Source organism: Falco peregrinus, chromosome 4 (assembly GCF_023634155.1).
Source record: "Falco peregrinus isolate bFalPer1 chromosome 4, bFalPer1.pri, whole genome shotgun sequence".
NCBI lineage: Eukaryota > Metazoa > Chordata > Aves > Falconiformes > Falconidae > Falco > Falco peregrinus.
The window spans coordinates 59,555,689-59,572,808 of NC_073724.1; positions in this window are offsets into that span (position 1 = coordinate 59,555,689).

Below are 17,120 nucleotides of genomic sequence, written 5' to 3' on the forward strand. Positions count from 1 at the left end.
ACTCTGTTTGCTTAAGGTTGCAGTGGGAAAGGGCTGCAAATCAGCAATCTTCCTGATCTCTTGTAGTTGTAAAAGGTATCTGTTCGCTCAGCTTGGGAATCAGCCTGCCCTTCAACACCGCTGAAACTGGAGTAAGCTTGCCTTACTGTACCACGTTTTATACTGTCTGCAATTCAGGAACAAAGCAAAACGTCTCCAGGGCTCTTGTTCCAAGCAGGGCTGGGGGAGTGGGGACATTCTGCACATAGGCAAGTGTCCTCCCTGCACTAACGTTAGAGCTGTGGGGGTCCCACTACCACTACTTGACACTGCTCATTTTTGCGATTGGCTTTTTGTTTCTTGTCATGTGTGTTGTCAAATAAAATACATTTGTAAACAAGCAATCCATTTTAGCTTTGTGCAAATTATAGACTGAGAGATGAACTCTGTTTTTATGTGGAAAATCTCTCTCCTGATATTTTAGCACCCCCACCCCCCTTTTTATTTAAACAGCTGGTAGATTAAGATGTTTTTGAAGGATCTTTTTCTCTTGTGCCTTTAAAACCATTGCAAGCTGTTGCAGGTAATTCAGTAGTTTTCAGGCCTGGGATTTTGGAATCCACAGGTAGGAGGGAGCTTATTTCATAGCCCAAACAGAGATGCTTTTGTTATGCAAGGACAGCCCCTCCAGCAGGATTTCTGGGATACTTTGGCCCCTCTGTTTTCAGATAGGGAAGAATCTGTGACACATGAGAAATGCACGGAGGTGAATCACACATTTCTTTCCGTTGCTTCAGCTTGGTGACTGCTGTGCTATTGGTACTTCAGAAAACAGCCAACAGCTAAAACAGATATTTGCCTTCTGCCAGTTCTGCTGGTGGCTCATCTGCTTGCATTACACACTCTGGCTTGTAATTGCATCGCTGTGTGTTTGTGTGTGTAAACTGCTCACATAATATTACATATCCTGATAAAAACAGTGCATAAGGATGAAATGGTGCAGTCTGAACGCTGGCCTTTATACACATTTCTTTTAAGTTTAAGTCAGGTGCTTGAAGAGAGATAAGCAGCCTTACAGCAGGAGAAGGTCCAGCCTTGATTTTATTCTGGGCTGGGGAGTGGCATCAGACCGAGAGAGGTTTGCAGGTTTACAGTCCCTTCGGGTTTGTACCAGCGATCAGAGCATGAAGGACTGTCTCCTTCCAAGGTGAGGGAGACTCAGGGTGGCAGCAGGGTCTGAGACATGGGCTCCTCTCCTCCAACAGCTGAACCGCTCCTCCACTGCTTTTTAAGACCGTCTTCATTCACCTGCCTTTAAATCAGTCCCGCTTGGTTTTCCCAGACGGCTACAGCCGGTAACTGGGGTGGGAAGGAGGGCTGTTGCTTCGTCTCCGGCCGAGGAGTCCCCCGCAAGGAAAGAGTTAAAGGGAGCGGAGCTGAGGCCGGCAGCGCCTCCCGCCCCGCCGGGGACCCGCGGCCAGAGCCGGGGGGAAGCGGGGCCGCGCTCCCGCGGTAAGAGAGAGGGGTCCTTAATTCGTTTCCTGGGATCCCCGGAGGGATCTCTATAAATGCTGCAGAATAAACAAACACGGGAAATAACGAATGAGAGCGAAGCAGCAAGGCAACAAAGCCGGGCAGCAGCCCGCTGTCGGTAGTAAACAAGCGCACACGCCGCGCACGGCGGGCCGGGGCTGCAGCCCCCAGCCCCGCTGCCTCACCGGGGGCGCAGCCTGCCCTGAATTCCTCCTTCCCGCTTGCTCCAAGCTGAGGCTGCGACGTGCTCGCTCACGTGCTCCGAATGAATGCATCGGTCTATTTTTACAGCTGTCTGACAGCCCTGGTTTCCTCTGGCAGATCCACCGCTAATACTATTACCTGGCAGAGGAGAAAAGAAACGAAGCTGCTAAAATAACCGTGCATCACTGAAATAGATGGAAAAGGCATTTTAGGTCATGCAACGCATGGCCTGGCCAGCAAAGGTTGCTCCCTACAGAATAAATCCAAGTGCCCTGTAGATCGGCTTTATACTGATGTATTAGACTCCCTGTCTAATGTAGATGGCTCTTTTTCAGCCCAAGTTTTGGTGCTGGTTTTTTTTCTATCATGAGAAGCCTTGAGCAAAGTCATAGTATGAACTGGCACAGCTTCTGTAGTAACTGTTGACCCCAGGCAAAACTTAGTCCCTTTTCCTTTGTTCCTCTTCTGACTGTTTTTATGACATAAAATCTTATTCTCTGCAATACGGAGGTGTTCTACAAGGTCACTTGCACAAAATGTAATAAAGCAAGCTTATTGTTTCCCAGAAAGATTATGTTTGAATTTCTCCTTCCTCTTCTTTTTATTTAAACTGCTGTCTGGTTCACTTTGGCAGGGTTCAACTGTGAAAGTCAAACAAGTCCTGACCTCCCTCTCACGATGTTGGGTTTCAGACTGTTAACATGTGTTTCAGCCTGTGAAGCAGATATTCCAGGGCTTCTCTGACCTTGTTTAAATGTTGTAATAACTGATGTTCATCAAGTGACCCAAACCATTCCCTGGGTGCTTAGATAATCAGGTATATCCAGGATGACCTTCAGTGTGTATCCTGCCCTGCTGACCATTTGTTCTCTTAACTCTTCAACTGGGAGCTTGGCGATCAGAAGGGAGCCAGCCAACCCCACCAAGAGGGAACACTCTCCAATGTGCAGCGTAGCTGGAACCCCCTTGAACTGGTGAAAGAAAATTGGAGGGAACATGGAAAATAACAGTTGAAATCCTGGGATTGTCAAGACTCCTTGCACCTCAGCTGAGACAATTTCATGGCTGTGGTTATACATGCATTCCCAGATCTGACAGCATTTCCATGTTTCTAAGCCAGGGTATGTGCTCCGGCCATATCCTAACTCCTAATTCTGCACCCAAACCTGGTCTGCACACCAGTGTTCTCCAGCCTGCTCCTGTGTGCCCATGGAAAAGAAACCTTGCAGGTGAGGGCTGGCCAGGGATGGTGGCACATTCCCCATGGCACTCATTCACCCCCATGGAGCATGGGTTTGCTAAGTGTAGATATGAGTCTTTCCTTCTATCCCTTCTGATCCAGTGGGAAGGCAAACAGATTACCTTAAATAATTGGCTCTTTAGAGCTGTTAGACTTCAAAACGGAATACAGAAATAGGGCTTACAGGCTCAGGAACAGGTAGGAGGTAGTTTTAAGAAGTTGCTGCTTATCAGCTCTCAGCTATTGGTTTCTATCTCCCAGCTGAGACAGTGCCTGACTGTGTCCTAATTTTGATAAGACTGGGCCAAACATGAAATCCAAATGATGTGCAAAAGCCATCAAGAGAAGAGCCTGCAATTTATTTATTTATTTATTTATTTATTTATCTATTTATCTATCTATCTATTTATTTATTTATTTATTCATTCATTTATTTATTTGTACAAGGGTTTTTAAACCTGTATCATCAGCAGAGGAAGGTGTTTTGAGGAAAGAGCATGAATAGATTGCGAATTGCACACCTCTGCCATTTGAGATAAGGTGAACACCTTTTGTTGTTTGCAATTCAATGCTATAGTACCTGTGACAGGCAGCAGAACATTTCTGATTTATTCTAAGAGAGCAATGGTACATATATGGTATAGGTAGCATGTTAGAGTGTTTATTTGTGTGGTGAGTTTTGCAGTTCTGAAACAAAATAACTCTTTAAAAAATCTAATCAGGCTTGCAATAACCTGATGATTGAGCATATTTTACTATGGGGATAGACTATGAATTAAACATCTTTACAATTAGGTAAGGAACAGTACCCAAGAGACTAAATCTTAATGATAGTTCATAGTGTAAGCCCTATGAAGTACCAAGAGAAGATGGGAGGGAAGCAACAACATTTGAAATGATCAAAGAGAACCAGAAGAAGATAGCATGGGGGTCCAGAAGTCAAGAATACTATAATGAAGCAACTACTGAAAGCAGTAAGGTGTTTGAATATGCAGGTGATTCCTTCAGCTGGAGGCATCTTGGGACACACAGATATCGAGGACGCTGCTGCAGGTAGAAGACAGAAGCCAGGGTAGCCTGAACCCTATTAGGAGGTGAAGAGCAGAAGACCAAAGCAAGAACTGTGAACAGCAAGGAGAAGCCAGGACACCAGAGCATGCAGAGCAAGAAGAGAGAAAAAAGAGTTGAAGAGAGGGAAAGCAGTGACAGCAGGTCTATGCTGAACTTCTTAATGAGAAATTACTAAGGTCCAACCAGAAAGAGAGCTAAGAATTAGAAGGCTGAGGAAGGCAAAGAAACCTACAGAGACTGGGACAAGGTAACGGGGGTTAGCTACTACTGTTGTAGATTAAATGGCCAAACAGCATTGGTACAGCAGAAAAGGAAGCACAAAGGCACTTCTACAGAGGAAGCTCTGGTGCTGAACTTTCCCCAGACTTTTCCCAGTGGCTCAGAATTGGCAGAGGAGGAAATTGAATATCACTGATATTTATTGTTGGTTTTGTTCTGGATTTCACTTTCACTTAAAAAAATGAAAGAATGGTACAGAGAAATGTATTTATATCTTTTTCAGCCACTATGTCTATTGAAAGTGTGACTATAGCCCTTTAAATTTCTGTTTGTAGCAGCACTCCAATGCCTCACATGGTCCTTCTAAGTAGCTACTATGTAATGGCTTTTTACAGGCATCTGCTCAAACTGTATCCAATTAAAAAAATAAATCTGGGAACAAACTGTTCCTGGTTTCAGCTGGCTGGCAGGTATGAATTCTGCTTTCATAAAAGTCTTATTCCTGTTCTCAACTCTATTTATGGCTATCAGGCCAAGAAAACTATATCATGTAACTTTTAAGTCATAGCCATTGAATTTATCTAGTGTTGTCATCTGCAAATAGCATCAAGTCAGTAAAGAAAACAAGCTCAGAAACCTAAAACGTGGTGACATACTTTGTTATGAAACGCTGCCAAGAGTTTTTGGGAGTTGCGTGTGTCACATTTCATTGGTTTTGGGGATAAATCTTATTGATTTTTTCCAAGGTTAACAGACTTCTTGTTTTCAGTAAACACAAAACAAATACAAAATCTCTGTCAGTGGTGATATACCTTCCACCTCATGAGATCTGGAAAAAAGCTTGCAAGCCTCCCTGGCTTAAGGCCTATTCAGCATGAGCACTATTAGCATCGGTGTAGAACGGTGCAAGGTGTGGAACTCTAATAACAGTATTATGGCAGAATTTTTGGCACCGTGTTGAGCATTTGCTCATAAATGTGCCACAGCACATTTTTACACTTGAACCTCCCTGTGGTTCCTGAGGGTAAACGCTGCTGGCAGTGCAGCAGCAGCAGCAGCAGTGGCACATGCAAGTGTTAGAATTTGCACTTGTAAAATTTATAGGGACCAACTGGTTTTGCAGGTGTACTGCCTAACACTTGTGTGCACCCAGTTGCTGGAGCAGAAAAAGCGCGCGCTGGGGGCTGGAATGCTGGTGGGGGACCGGGGAGCCAGTGCCCAGCCCGGGGATGCCTCGAGGGGCCTGCCTTGAGAGGGAGAGCTCTTGGCTCTGTCCGTAAAACAGACCCTTATATGGCATCAAGTTTGCACTCTGAGGTGTAGGTATCTCTAAACACTGCACTTTCTTAAAAGGTTAGTCAGAAAAAGATGTGGATGCTTAGAAAACGTAGGCATTTAGAATAGAAGCCTGGTCCGAGGTCTTTAGATAATGTAACTCATAATTACAAGTCAGACGCTTTTAATTGTCAGACATAATCTCCGGCTCTGTATTTACTACCCATCTGCTCAGAGGCTTGTACTTGCTACCAGATTTACTGGGGGAGAGGAGCAGGGAAGAACAGGAGTGGGAGAAGTGTTGGAAGGAAACAGGAGACGGTCCTGTGGCTGCTAGGATGCAGCAACCCCTGTCACTGTGCGGAGCTCCTTTCCCTCTTCAGGCTGCAGATGCATGGGAGCATGGCTCCTTTTCAAGATCACAAGACAAAACTTTAAAAATGAGATACTGTGTGGTCCCTAATTAATTATCCTTCATTTTTTTAATGTTCTCAGAAGCATAGGTGAGTAAATGTTTATATACAATAATCCACACATTTCCATTTTTAACGATGACCGCTATTAATCATGGTGCAAATTAATCATTGATATAACAATATTCCAAAGCACTATTTCATTAGACTTTACTGGCTGGTGACTTTGTTTCCATTTCTGCTCTGTTTTGCTAGTATTTTTTACCCATCATGGAATGCGTAAATCACTCACGAATTCCCCCTTTCAAAGGGTATTGGTGAGCATGGCTACATGTTATAAATATCTAATTATAAAATATTTTATTGTTGATTCTTAGAGCTGACTACATAATTTTACCCCATCTATCAGTGCCAAATAAGCTGCATAGTGCTGATAGCCTTTAGGTATCAGAATTAAAGAATTTTTGGTTAGGTACACCTTGTTTGATGAGTTATACCTTACAGTTTCTGATAAGCCATGTATCAAAAGTCATATAGCATAAGAATAAAGAGAAAGGCAGAAGTGCAATCATTTCAGATGCTTCTCTGCAAGACTGAACAGCTGAGGACACCAGCTATAACATACTAATTCTAATAGATCTGTATGAGAAAGAGCTACTTTAAGAATCATTGCAACCGAGCTTCCATGTGGAATATAGCTGTGAATACACTCATCCAAATCCAGGATATACAAACCCTGCTGCATGGAATGCTTTGTCACTTGAACCTCTGTATGCTACAGAGCCGGTTTGGGGGTGGGAATATGTTATCTCTTTACATTCTAAATAGATACTGAGCTACTGGGAAGCTGAGCATAATGACTCCTTTTGCAATCAGACAAACAACTTTGAAACAAAACCTGTCTCTCTCCCAGCCCACTCTGAGCTGCCCGTCTCAGTGCCCATAGTGGCAAAGAGGCAGAGCTGGGCATGGCTGTGCCCTGGCCCCCATGCTCCTGGCCCTCCCTCCGTGTAAACACCATGGGGTCGGAATGCCACAGGAATTTGGGGTTGGGAGCCAGCCTCCAAGGGGAGCAGGAAGGAGCAGCTGCTTTGTGTGACGGGCTGTCATCCAGAGCTTACTTAGCTCATTTTGAAGCCAGGGAACCTTCTAAGGCTACGGAGAGGCGCGAGGCTTGAGGGGAGCTGCCTCCTCGATGCTGGAAGCAGCCATGTGTGCCACATGCTTGCAAGTAACACGATGCCGACACATCTCACGCTTGTCCTCGTGTGGGGAAAAGCAGACTCCAAACACATATGGCCTCTGTTCCTCCTTCAGAATGCAGCAATTCACATGCAGAAGCACCATGTGCTGCTAAACTCATGCTAATTTAATGTTTTTAAATCAATCTTAAAACCGTTATAAGTGCGTGGTGGTAACTCAAGTCCATGAGTTACCAGCTTAATTTGACACAAGAACCCAACCTAGGCTTTCATTTACACATTCATCCCCAAGTCAGCCATAAGGATTGAGTTGGTTTCTGGTGACCACGTTTTTCTCAGAGCACATTAATATACCCGTCGTTCCCAGCGATGTTCTGTGGACACCTCTATCCTCATATTCACCAACAGATAAGAACTGAAAATAACTTTCTAGCTGAGTGCCCATGAGGACAAGTCAGAAAACTGGTCCATAAATCAAGTTAATACTTTCACCTTCTTTGCAGATTTATCTCATTTTAAGATACCCTGTACTGTACAAAGACTTCCTTAAATCGATCAGCGAGAACATCATATTCCTTTGGGACGACAGCAAGTGTCTCATCGTTCCTTCACTACCGGTCTGTGTCATTTCATGAAAATGTAGTGTTAAATCTGAGTTTTCCTGAGCTCTATCACATAATGTTTGTCACACATTCGGGCTAAAGCTATGCACCTGCAAGCTCTACTTAAAATCAAGAGTTTTCTTTACCAAGGGAAAGTACAAGGAAGCCTATGTGACACACACATTAACCCGAGAGAAATAAATCTGGCTAAATTGCACCAAACTGTCATTCTTTTGTTACCAAATATATTTTGTGCCTGAAAACAGACCTAATTGTCAGCACTCCCTAAGCACGGCAAATAACTCTTTAAATAGCCACTGATCTTCATATCATTAGTTCCCTGTTCTGAAAACTGAAATGCCCTTTAATTATCCAGCTGTAGGAGCATATAAGATAGTACTAAATTTTGTTTAAGTACAGACTATTGCCAAAAAGGAAGCCAAAATACATAATTACGTTGGCATTAAAATTCTATAGCTGTGTGATATCAAACTGCACAATGGCTGGAACATTCTGTGAAGGGCAATGCTGTCTGGGTAATGTAGCAGAAACACTTATCTAATAGCATGCCCTCCTGTGCCCTCTGTCAGGGCGCCAGCACATTAGTCCTATTATCAGCCTGCAAATACTGGAGGCTTCCACATCGTGGCTGCTGCCAAAAGAAACAGTCTTCCCTGTTACAGGAGCAAATGTCTATGCACATAAATGAAACTGAAGAGTAATTAGATTACAGTATCTCCAACTGACCCCTGTGCCACAAAATATTTGGGTTTGCTTAATTTACATTAATAAAGATCCCACTATTTTTACAGCATGTTTGGTTTAGTTCACAGGTCAGGCATTTTCCATAATACATTCTAAACGGACTATTTCAGTCAAGTAAGGAAGAAATATCAAGGTGGATGCTCGTAAAATAATCTTTAAAAACACTGTTTGAATTTCCCTTCCAATATATTATGTTTTGTTTTTTTCACATGGGTTTAGTATTTTATAGGTTCAGGGTTTGTGTTGGTTTGTTTGTTTTGACAATTTGAACTGAATAGGTAAAAAAAGTGAGAAACAATAACAAATACCTGTCCAACAACAAATCCGTCAGAAAGTTATTTAATGTATTTAGCTTCTTCATTAGAAGCATATTGCAATAGTCTGTCATTGTGTGACAGGCATGTTTGAAACAATTTCATTTAGTACAAGAAAAAGGGAACCGGACTTTTACATGGGATCTAAACCACACAAACCAACAAACAAACCAACAAATCCCAAAATTAAAAGAAATGCCTTGCTTTAATTATTTTAAATAAAACAAATTTCAGAATGCAGTTTTCAGGAATAGATCTATCCATTTATTGATGAGCATTCTCATTAACATTGCAGAGTAAAAAACATCTGTTCATTGGAGCCCATGTAGTTGTATTAACTTGTATAAACAATCTCTGTACTATTAAGCCCATTATATTAAAAATAAATCAGTCAGTGATCAAAGAAGATAAGAGCTATAGGAAGGAAGTTTTCATATGGTTTAGATTTTGTGTTTATTAAATTCCAAAATATTTTCCTGAATATATACCTGTCATAATATTGATCCCTTCCTTCTTTTGGCTTAATTTAAATGACTCTTTCTAATTTTGAGAGTTTATAGGTGAGTAAAAACCAAAATATAATCCTGCTGTTTTACTATTTTAGATTAAACGTTGCCATTTGTGTAAGATGTTTCTGTCCTACAAACTATTCTTGGAACTGCTTATCTGGAACTACTCATGGGAAAAATGGATTCTGCTGCAAATAAAAGCTGTCAGGTATCATTCTGTAAATTTCTGTCATTTGTCAGAGGTCCTACGGAGTGCACTGTTTGGGGCAAGAAAGCCTGGACTTGTGCAAAGCATTTGACACTGTCTCACATGATATCTTTGTCTCTATTTTCTGACATGAATTTGACAGGTGGGCCACCCAGTGGATAAGGAATTGGCTGGATGATTGCACTTAAAGGGTTGGGGTCAATGGCAAATGTTATGATAGCAAATGACAAGTGGTGTTCCTCGGGGGTCCGTACTGGAACTGGCACTATTCAACATCTTTGTTGGTGACATGGACACTGGGATTGAGTGCACCCTCAGCAAGTTTGCCAACAATGCCAAGCTCAGTGGTGCAGTTGACACACTGGAGGGAAGACGCACCATCCAGAGGGATCTTAACAGGCTTGAGAGGTGGGCCTGTGTGAACCTCGTGAAGTCCAACAAGGCCAAGTGCAAGGTCCTGCATTTACATCATGTCAATCCCAAGCACAAATACAGGATGGGCAGAGAACAGGTTGAGAGCAGCCCTAAGGAGAAGGACTTGGGGTGGATGAGAAGATCAACATGAGCTGGCAATGTGCATTTGCAGTCCAGAAGGCCAAACGAATTCTGGGTTGCATCAAAAGAAGTGTGGCCAGCAGGTCAAGGGAGGTGATTCTCCCTCTTTTCTCTGCTCTCCTGAGACCCTACCTGGAGTACTGTGCTCATCTGGGTCCCCCAACACAAGAAGGACACAGACCTGTTCAAGTGAGTCCAGAGGAGGGCCATGAAGATGATCAGAGGGCCGGAGCACCTATCCTGTGAAGACAGGCTGAGAGAGTTGGGGTTGTTCAGCCTGGAGAAAAGAAGGCTCTGGGAGGACCTTATAGTGGCCTTCCAGTACCTACAGGGGGCCTACAAGAAAGCTGGAGAGGGAGTTTTTACAAGGGCATGTAGTGATAGGACAAGGGGGGTGGCTTTAAACTGAAAGGGGGTAGATTTAGATTAGAGATAAGGAAGAAATTCTTCACTGTGAAAGCAGTGAGGCCCTGGAGCAGGTTGTCCAGAGCAGTTGTGGATGCCCCATCCCTGGCAGTGTTTAAGGCCAGGCTGGATGGGGCTTTGAGCAACCTGGTCTAGTGCAGGGTGTCCCTGTCCATGGCAGGGGGATTGGAACTAGATGATCTTTAAGGTCCTTTCCAACCCAAACCATTCTATGATTCTTGGGATATTTGATGGATTCATTTCAAAATAACCAGGGATTCAGTGACTAATTTATTTAAAATGATAAATCCTCTTTCTGCAATTTTATGAAAAAATGCGATCAAAAATAGTGTAATATGATATTGCAACTTTTTACACACATAGTTATTTTGTGACTTTATTACAGTTCTTTTATACGGTTCTGAGTGTGTCATTATTGACAGTACAGGTTGCCAGTATTGCCTTGCATACATGTGGCTTCAAAGTGATGGAGAAACATATTTCTGACTTTTTTTCCCTAATCTGCTTCTATAGTGTGACCAAGCAGTGGGTATTGGAGAACACCTTATCCTTTAAAAAAAACTTCCTTTTTTTCAGTCACAGGAAGGACTAGTAAAGTAGCAGAAATAAGTTAGTGATAGTTATCAGACCTAACTATAATCCAATGGTCTAATAAAGAAAAGGAAAATGCAGTGGTTTACAGGTTAAGGGCAAGCTCTTCCTTACCTGAGCAGCAGTGACTCTGGGGAAAGAAAGAAAAAAAAAAGACAACAACAAAGCCACACATTTATTTGCATTTAGAATATGTACCATCAGCTCTCTTTCCTCTTCACAGAAATAATGCATCAGCACCAGATCAGCACCCCCAGTTAATCAGTGTCTCAGAAGAGTGTGCAAGCACCTCACTTTCTAACAAATAGTTCTGTGTACACTGCAAGGGGTGAAGCCTGATTTTCAGTGATTCCTGCTTGTAGTAAACGGATATTTTAGTTTCTTGTACAAAGGCTGAACTTTCAGCGCAGTTCTACATCCCCTTCCCTCTCAGTTTCATTATGCCTGGCTGCTTCCATACAACCTCCAGCACTTAATTTTCAGGACGTCTTGCCTTCCTTGCAATATATGCAACATCTTCTGGTATTTCCTATGCACACCAAAATATCTGAACACTTGTTCCTTGTGCATCCCAGTACAATAACTCTGACTTGCTGTCTCTGGAAAAAGACTGCTCAGCAGAAAACTCTAGAATTGATAAATTTGGTTTTGGTAGGCTAGCAAGCTACAAGTGTGCTTTATTTGTTTTCCCTTGGCAGAATAAAATGGTAGGGAGAAAGCTGAGGTCTTATTAAAGAAACTGGATACAATTAAAATTAATGGAGTTGTCCCTGATAGGGGGAGTGGGAGATTTGAGTTTAATTCCTTGTTCTGCTCCAGACATTCAGAACATCCTTCAACAAGTCATATAACATCAGTTTCCTGTATGAAATATGAGCATAGAAACAAGATTATGTCTGCCATACTGCCAGTATTGCATGGCATAACACAGTGATGACCATGGTGATGGGGGACATGTCAATGGAAGTGCATAAAGGGAGTGTAAGGTAAGCAGATTTGTATTATACGAGAGAAAAAAGAGAGTGATGATTTTATCTTCTCAAGAGGAACTGGGTTAATACTTACGAAAATCTATTTGAAAACAAATATGTGCGATCCTGTTCCATATAGACTACTGTTTTTTCTTTGCCTATGAATATTCATGCAATCACTTTTAATTCACCTGGAAAAGTACTTTTATTGGAAGAAAGATGGAAATTCATGTTTGAATATGATATTTCTGAGCAAACAATGGAAAGCTGCACTCAGACTGTTCACCTAGACACCGTGTACTGCTCAGCTGTGTGAACTAAGGATGTGGATATTCTGAGATGAGAAAAAACGCCAGTGGCTTTCAAAGAACCTCAGATACATCACCCAGCACAGGCAGGAGTGGCAAAGACAGGTGGTGTAACGTAAGAACAATGCTGGTATAGTAGCAAACTCCCTGTCCCAGTGACACGTTTAGTGTGTTTCAGCCTCAAAAGGCAGCACGATCTGCCCTGCCCGTAGTGTGGGACAAAACCTGAGGAGAGGGATCAGTCTCAGAGCACAGCTGAAGGGGACATGGTGTGCTGAGGTCTTAACTGATCTTCACACTTCTGTGTCTCTCTGCCTGCAGGGTGAAATTGCGGCTAGCCCTGCATTATTAAAAGGCACAAGGTTCTGAATTCATCTTGTGTAATCCTGGGATTATCAAGGATGCCTAAATTAGGAATGGAGCCACTTCACACTCCCTCTGTGAGCCTCTCTAAGAGATACAGACACTGTTATAGGCAATTGGCATACATAGCTTTCTTTGCTGTATATTGTGTGGTGTTTTTGATAGACAGCCTCTTTTCATCTCACCCTTGCACAGTCCCCACTGAAGATGTCAGCTCTCGTACTGTCTCTTTTTGGCTGGTTTGAAAATTCTACCCTTTCTTCCACACCTGCCAAATCATAGCGCTTTCTCTGTGCTAACCAGACTCCCTAGTTTTCATTCTTGCAAACCCTACCCATCAGTATGTAAAATCCTGAAACAGCCTCATGTCCTCAATTTACCTACAAAAATGACCTATCTTGTAGTGTCCTGTATCTTACTGGTGTTTCTTCTGGTGTATTGTTTTGTCAAGCTCCACAGTTATATTCCCATCGGCAGGAATTACAACATTTATGCATGTCACATCTTTGTTAAAGTAGCTAATGATGTGACCAATCACACAGCAAGACACGGGGATGCTGCAGCTGAATGGTGAAGTGAGGAAAAATGCTCTGAGACCTGCATTTGCACAATAACATCCAGCTCAAATAAGTCCAGGGTTCTCATTTGTTAAGCAATTACTACAAATCCATAAAAATCATGATCAAAGTTCACCTATAAACCATAAAAAGAGTCATACCTGATGACTTCAGAAAAATTAGTCTGGCCAGCTGCGATCTGACGTGTCTAGATGGGAAATCAAAGGTAATACTATGACCGTTTATAATGTCTTGAGATTTGTATTTAGAAGCTGAAATTATGCAAATTCAAATGAGAGTTAATACGTGGGTTGTGACAGTGTGGATAATCAATCATGAGGACAACTTGCCTGTGGATATACCTACTTGTCCATCACTGCTTGTTCTCAAACTGGCCACAGACCTTTTTTTTTGAGAAATAAATCCTATAGTTCAAATCAGAATTTATGATTGAGGTAATTATGGATCATGCAATCTGTTTTATGTGGATGGCCAGACTAAATTATCATAATGATTTTTGCAGTCTGGAGAACTATTTTTGGATGTTTTTTCCCATTATGTTTAAAAGACAGTTGTTTCTTGTTCAATAGGTGAGCCTACCAGAAATCGGAAAACGTGAAGGGGAGACTAAAAATGTCTCACATTTTCACTACTGAGCTACACTTCATTATAAAAATATATCCTCTGCACATTCCACGAATAATAAGATATTCTCAACAAATGGTTGTAATGTTGAAATACTTAAAAGACAATCAATAGATAGTTTGTAAGATTTTTTTGATGGCTTCTCAAATACTACTGCCTGCAGGTCTGTGACTAAACTCTTATTACTTTGTTGCACTGTGCAGACTGAGTCTTGTAAATGTAAAATACTGCTTTCCCAATCTTTATCTTGGTTAACTATCTTTGATAACATAACATGATAATGATTTAATTTATATTGAAAATAAAGCTTAATACTACTCCATGCAAAAAGGACAGGTAAAAGAATTAAAAAAACCTATGTCTAAAATATCCATCAATGGGTTTCATTGTCTAACATTATTTTTATTAAATTCATAGTGTTTGAACTGGCAGAGTCTTACACATAGCAAGAAGCAATAACAGAAGTAACTTGTTTTTATTCAAGGACTTGAAATATATTAGCAAAATAATGAAAAGAGAAAAATGGTAACACGAGAGACATTTCAGTGCCTCCAGCCTTAGAACTGGAAGGTTTTTCCTGTAAATTGTCAGCTTTTTTTTTTTTTTTTTTTTTTCCCCCCAGATAACTGACATTATAATGTGTACCAATCACTGTTCCTAACATATTTTAATTATCTCTAAATTCCTACAGTTCCCTTTGTAAACTTGACATATGGAAGACAGTTTCCAATCTACATAGATTACCAGATACACTACTTGATTTTTTTTCTTTTATACTGGAAAGACCACAATGACATCTTATCTGGAGCTGGTATTTGATCTTCCAAGTACTTTCTACTTTAAAATTATTCACACAGAAGAATATTACACTTTTAAAACTTGAAAGTTTCTACATTATACCACTACCCAGAATGATCCAATGTGTTCTGGGCTAACGAAGGCTAGTCAATTTTGCTCAAACTGGCAGTGAAAAATCCAGCAACCTGAGTTTTAATTAATTTCATGAGAGATTAGTAAAGTTGACAGAACAACCTGGCATTCAATTTAAGAGTAGTTATTCCTATATTCTGTTAAAACAATTCTGTTCTCACCACTATCTAACTTAAAATTACAAACTTTGGACAAATAAATAACATTTGGGTTATTTATCTTTTATATTCATTGTAGGGTTTCTCTTACCAGGAAAAGTATAGCAGAAACATGTGAGTTTGCTAGCCAAAAATCTGCAACAACTTTGCCGAAACAACATACATATTTTTTAAATTCATATGGAATACTGGGAGGTATATATGACATAGCTGTAATCAAACCAATCTTCATTCTAATACACACATATTTAAAATTTTTGTTTTTCCTTAATTCATTCATCCATTCAAAGTCCATCAGAAGCAAGGAAACTTGTTTGCTGTATGCAAGCAAGGAGAACACCTCTTTGTTTGCTTAAAACAGAGAAACATTGCAGAAACACCAAAATATTGCAACCAGGATACTTCTTGCGTAGCAATTAGACCTTTCTAACAAGACCTTTTTCATTGGAGCTTGCTTCTCTTTTGCCTCACAGAACATTTCAGGCCTTTTGACATCAATATCCCCTTTTCTTCTTGAAAAGAAAACAGAAAACTATGTATCTTCCTTAACATTTTTAAAAATAAGACTGATTTTAAGGTGAAAAAAATGTTTCAAACTAGAACGATATGAGGCTCTTGTCACTGGAAATATTCAAAGCTGTAAGCTGTAGGTGTGTTGACAAATACCTACAGAATCATGACCTGATGTCATATATTACCTTCCCTTATTCAGGTAAATAGTTCTTATTAGTCACATGGAAAATAGTGGACTAAACCCTGAAGACATACTCCGTGCTTCACCAGTTGTCAGTCAGGCAAGCCTCCTGGGAAGTCGATGGAAGTTTCTCTGGGAAATGGCAGAGTAGAAGTTTATTAAGGCCCTTAAAATTGAAATATATTTATAAGATTTGCAGGATCAGGCCTCTAATTTAGCGTGAACTAAAAATGTTGATGGAAAGTTGGTCATTCAAAAAGCTGTAGAAAGGCTGAGCCGGGGCATGCACAATTCCAGGCAGTGCCTGCCGTGTCTCTGGATGTTGTGGGAGTAGTGCAATGAAAAGTGACTGATGTAAATTGACAGAACACTTTGAAATGACACGTTGAGCTAGATTCACTGAAAGGATAATGGACAGATGGTTTTAATTTCCAGAAATTTAATGGCTATTTGACGTACTTTGTCATTAGTGATCTTGTTTAAAACTTTATTGAACAGTGATAATTTTTGTTTCCTGTTTTAACAGAACAATACCTCTGCTATCACTACAGCCAACAAACCACACCCATTAAAACCACCTGCTTCTCAGCAGAATGACTGAAAGAATGATTCCTTGCATACAAAATGTTCATATTATCTTCGAGAAAGAAATTGTGTGAGGGGAGAATCGGTCTTTTTTTACTCCCTAGGTGTAAAACCAGGGAAAATGCATCCTGAAACCCATATCTGACAGTATGTTTACTTACCACTCTACAATAGCTGAATTTGATTAGTTCTTTGAATTGCTACTTTAAAGTTATTTTTAGAAGTAAGAAGTAAAATAAACATTCTATTTGTTCCTGAGGACTTCTATTATGAAGTTTGACATATGAAAAGAAACTCTGTTTTCAAGTAGACCTCTGGAAGTTAGATAAAATGTTATAAAATGCTTCCTATTTCTTCCAAAATGATGACCCCTCCCAAAGACAAATCTAGCTATTCTTTTTCAACAAAGATTTGCATCCAAATTTGTGTAATTTTCTGTCTCAAATTTCAATTTTACAACAAAGTTCAATCTACTAGGTAGCAGAAATATAAATTTGTGTTATTTATTTCAGCTGCCTTGCAATTAATGACATACTCCCAAAACTCTCCTAATTTAATTTATATTTTTGGTCTCTATAGTTAATCTGCAGATTCTGCTGCCCTTACAAACTGTCAGAATATCAACTCCACTGCACACAGTGCAATCAGATTCAGAAGACAGCTAATGAAGGGTCTGTTTTTCATGAAGAAACAAAACCCCACTGCTTCTTTCAGGAATTAGAATCAGAATGGGCATGCGTATACATGGTTTAAAGTATGAAATTACAGTTTCAGTGAGTAACCTGTAGTCCATTTTCAAAACA